Source organism: Neopelma chrysocephalum, unplaced genomic scaffold (genome assembly GCF_003984885.1).
Source record: "Neopelma chrysocephalum unplaced genomic scaffold, ASM398488v2 Primary Assembly neopelma1_96684, whole genome shotgun sequence".
In the NCBI taxonomy this organism is placed as follows: Eukaryota; Metazoa; Chordata; class Aves; order Passeriformes; family Pipridae; genus Neopelma; species Neopelma chrysocephalum.
Genome location: NW_020925329.1, coordinates 249,026 through 253,279, shown reverse-complemented (window position 1 = coordinate 253,279; position 4,254 = coordinate 249,026). Strand labels below are relative to the sequence as shown.

Below are 4,254 nucleotides of genomic sequence, written 5' to 3'. Positions count from 1 at the left end.
CTTCAGGAGCACAGGACAGCCACAAGTTTGTTTACTGGGCAACAGCCATCACAGCCACACAGCCACTCATGACGTGCCAGATTGATGGGCACAGATTTACAGGCCTTGTGGACTTGGGAGCTGATGTTTCCATCATAAAGGACTCTGAATGGCCACTTAACTGGCCCACTGTTTGCCCAGCTGCAACCATTCAAGGGGTGGGAGGCACACAGAGGCCCAGACAGAGTGCTCAAGTACTGACTGTCTTGGGGTCAGAGGAACAATTAGCCAAGATAGCTCCTTTTGTTGCTCCCATTCCATGTACACTATGGGGAAGGGATATTCTCGGACAGTTCGGCACAGTCATGCAAATTCCTCCTGCAAGCACTCAGGTTTTTCAATAGAGGCCATTGATCAGCCATCCCAAGCACTGATTAAGCTAGTCTGGAAAAGTGAGCAGCCAGTCTGGGTGGATCAATGGCCTATGAAAAAGGAATGGCTTGAACATTTAAGAGAGCTTGCAAGGGAATAGCTAGAAGCAGGTCACATTGTGCCAACAACTAGTCCCTGGAATACTCCTGTGTTCTGCATCCCCAAGAAAAGTGGAAAGTGGAGGATGCTGCAAGATTTAAAGGCAGTAAACGCAGTCATAGAACCCATGGAAGCATTGCAGCCTGGACTACCCTCACCTGCTATGCTCTCAGCAAATTGGCCACTAGCAGTAATTGATTTAAAGGACTGTTTCTTTACCATCTTCCTACACCCTGAGGATGCGCCAAGGTTTGCTTTCTCCATCCCGGCCTTGAACAATGCACAGCCCATGCAAAGGTATCACTGGGTTGTCCTTCCTCAGGGAATGAAAAATAGTCCAACCATATGTCAAACGGTAGTGGCAAACGCTATTCATCCCATCAGAAGGCGTTTTCCCTCTGCCATCATTTATCATTATATGGATGATATCTTAATTACCATGGCCACAGAACATGAACTGCAAATTGTTGTTACTGCTCTAATCGATGCTGTCCAAGATGCAGGGTTACAGGTTGCTCCAGAGAAAATCCAGCTATCACAACCCTGGACTTAACCTTGTATGGAAAATCACACAGGAAGAAATTTCTCCACAGCTACTGCAGCTCGAGGTAAAAAACACTTAAACTTTACATGAGGTGCAAAAACTTCTGGGAGCCATTAACTGGTTAAGGCCTATTTTAGGCATAACCACAGAGGAGCTACACCCTCTATTTGAGCTGCTAAAGGGGGACTCCAACCTAACGTGTAGCAGGTCTCTGACTGCAGAGGCAAAGCAGGCGTTAGACATTTGTGCCAAGGCAATAGAAGGCAGACAAGGCAGAAGGAGAAATCCTGAACTGCAAATCTGCCTAGCCCTTGTTCCCAGCAGGTACCAGCCATTTGCAGTTTTGTTTCAGTGGGATCAGACTGAAAAAGACCCACTGCAAATTCTAGAGTGGCTGTTTCTGCCCCACACACCACCTAAAACTGTGTGGACTAATAATTAAATATTTGCCAAGCTTGTCGTTAAAGGCAGAGGCCGACTACAGGAACTGGATGGGAGAGATCCTGCCACCATCTATGTCCCAGCTACAAAGGACAACCTTGACTGGATGCTAGCTGAGGACGCAGGATTCCAGGTTGCCTTGGCAGGCTTTGACAGTGACATTTCAATTCATCTCCCTAAACACAGATTGTGGCCAGAAGTTGGTAGTTTACCTTTAAAAGCCAGTACCAGATGCAAACATGAACCAGTGAAAGGCCTCATGGTCTTCACAGGTGCATCTGGAAGGACACAAAAAGCTGCAGTGACATGGATAAACCCTGACACAGGACAATGGCAATGAGAGGTACAGACCATGAACCAAGGCTCTGTGCAGGTTCTGGAACTGGCTGCCATACGTATTGCCTTGGGGAAATTTTCTGAACAACCTGTTAATATTGTTACCGATTCCTGTTATGCTGCAGGGTTAGTGTCCCATCTCGAAAGGTCATTTCTTCAAGATGTTACTAACCCTCACCCGTTGTTTGAAGAGCTGAAATGGATTCCTTCCAGGTGTGTTAGACCCTACTTAGGTACACAACCACAGCAGCAAGAACCAGAGTAACGCAGAAGTTATAACTTATGTTTAAGTTTCAGGTTTACATTTAAGGACGACCAGTGTGGCAAAAAGCAGTCTATACAAAATCCATGAGTGTGTGTATGATGTATGGAATGACGGCCGTCAGTGAATGTGTGTGTGAACGAATAAGAGAATTGTTTGACTGGACAAGTGCCTTGAACACCAAACACCTCACAAAAATAACACTACCTCCGCCACATGGTCACTTTAAGAGAATTTAGTTTTGCTAAGCTTAGCCTGTTTTTTACATAAAATTGAATTCCCCAGTTATTTAAACCCTCAAATTAATAAAGATTATAGGTATGCACAGTTGGGCTAAGGCCCCTAGGTTAATAAAGTTATTTCTCCAAGTTGCACTACCCTTTAGAAATATAAGAAGGTTTTAAAAGGTTTACAATAGATGTATAAGAAGCCAAAGCTAGTAATGTGCTGGGTCATTGCATGCTTTGGTAGTTGTAATGTACTGTTCTGATTGTTTGCACTGTTGTTTTTGCATTGTTTTCGTGACCTTCTTAAATAATTGAGAAGGGAGTGATGTAGGAGGCGTGTCCAAGGGTGCAGGGGGACACACCGGGGGCAGTGAAGCCCAAGGAGCATGCGCTGAAATAGACAACCCCATTGGTCACAAGGTCACATGGTTTTAAGGGATAAAAAGGGCACTGAGTTTGAATAAAGCCTCTTTGATTACCATCCCATCGAGGAGCTGACTGCATTTCTTTATTATATAAAGACCCACGCAACAACCAACATTCACTACAAGGCAAAAGACCCAGGCAGCCCCTGCAGTCCCCCACAATATTATCAGCAGCACAGATTGGAGACACAAGTACCTTTTCAAAAACAGTTCTGTTTTTAGGTCAGCTGCTTCCTAAATGAGCACCTGCATGACCTTAAATTATCACATATTCCTGGTCTATAGGGACTCAAGAGGCCTAACGCAGAAAAAGCACCATATCCTGAAATAAAAGAATAAACAGAGAAAAAGCACCATACCCTGCAATAAGAGAATTAGACCCTCATCTCACAAATCCTCCCTTTCTGCTCTCCAGTTAATATAATTTACAGCACCCAGAAGACTCAAGCAATCCAAAGGGGTTTATGAAAGATAGGAAAAAAAAAGTGTAGCTTTTATGATGGATAACTTTGAGTCTGGGTGCACAGGAGAGCATACTGGCAGGTTTTTAATCTCATAATTGCATAGAAGTCTTGCAGCCTGCCAGAATTAGTCAGAAAATCTTGGTCTGAAACAGGTAGAAACACAATCCTGCGCTCTGCTGTGGGTGGTGTGGTGTTACCTGCACCTGAACAAGCACACGTTTGTCACACAGCAGAGAGGCAACAGGCATCACCTATTTTGAGGAAAAGTTCCAAATCTCTACATAATCAAAAATCTATCTTGAAAAGGGGTTAGCAAAGAAGGAAGTTCCCAGGCTCATGCAGCATTTTGGCTTCTGTACCTTAGTAATTTACAACTGAGGATTAGAAACCCAGAAGAGGTTTAATGAAACTTGCATTTCCCCAGAGAGATACCTCATCATCACTGTAACTCTCTGCAGGATTCAGGAAGTACTGTCAGAGGTCACAGCTGCACACATTTTTCCTATAAACTGTTCCTCGTCTGTGGAATCAAAAATGCCTAACATAGTTTATAATGTTTTTCCGTTTCCTTCATCTGATTTTGTTAAAATAAAGGTGCACTTCCCTATCAGCATTTTCATTCCCCTGAGCACCTTCACAAAAGATATTGCTGTGGCCTCAACTAATGCACAAGTTTAAGAGTAAAAGAAAAAACATCCTGAGCATATTTTTGCTCAGTATGGATACTGTAAACTATTAAATGTGAATACTAATTTGTATTACTGAAAAAAAAAGTAAAAATACCTTTTCTACAAATACACAATGGAGATAAAACGTATAAGCTTAACATTTTTCCTCTGTGACTGTATGTGCTGCTTCACAATGCATTAGGAAAACCGAAAAAAAAAAAAGTCAGGAGCCACAGGCATAGATTTTAGAGCACCGTTTGGCAGAAAGAAAAGATATTTGATCAAAATACCAACCTCTGAAGGTAGAGCCAAACAAAAGTAGTGGAACAAAAGCTGGCAAAACCCAACAGAACTGAGGGAACTAAAGAGCTGGCAGA

At 43.2% G+C, this 4,254-nt stretch overlaps 1 long non-coding RNA gene across 1 annotated transcript in view; it reads right to left on the bottom strand.

Annotated features, from left to right (window-relative positions):
• The window catches only part of LOC113981606, an 11,278-nt gene extending 7,599 nt beyond the window's left edge, over nucleotides 1-3,679 (bottom strand). The window contains exon 1 of the long non-coding RNA XR_003538467.1: nucleotides 2,942-3,679. This is a non-coding gene — a long non-coding RNA (uncharacterized LOC113981606). The remainder of the gene's footprint in view (nucleotides 1-2,941) is intronic.
• Between the last annotated feature and the right edge of the window lie 575 nt (nucleotides 3,680-4,254).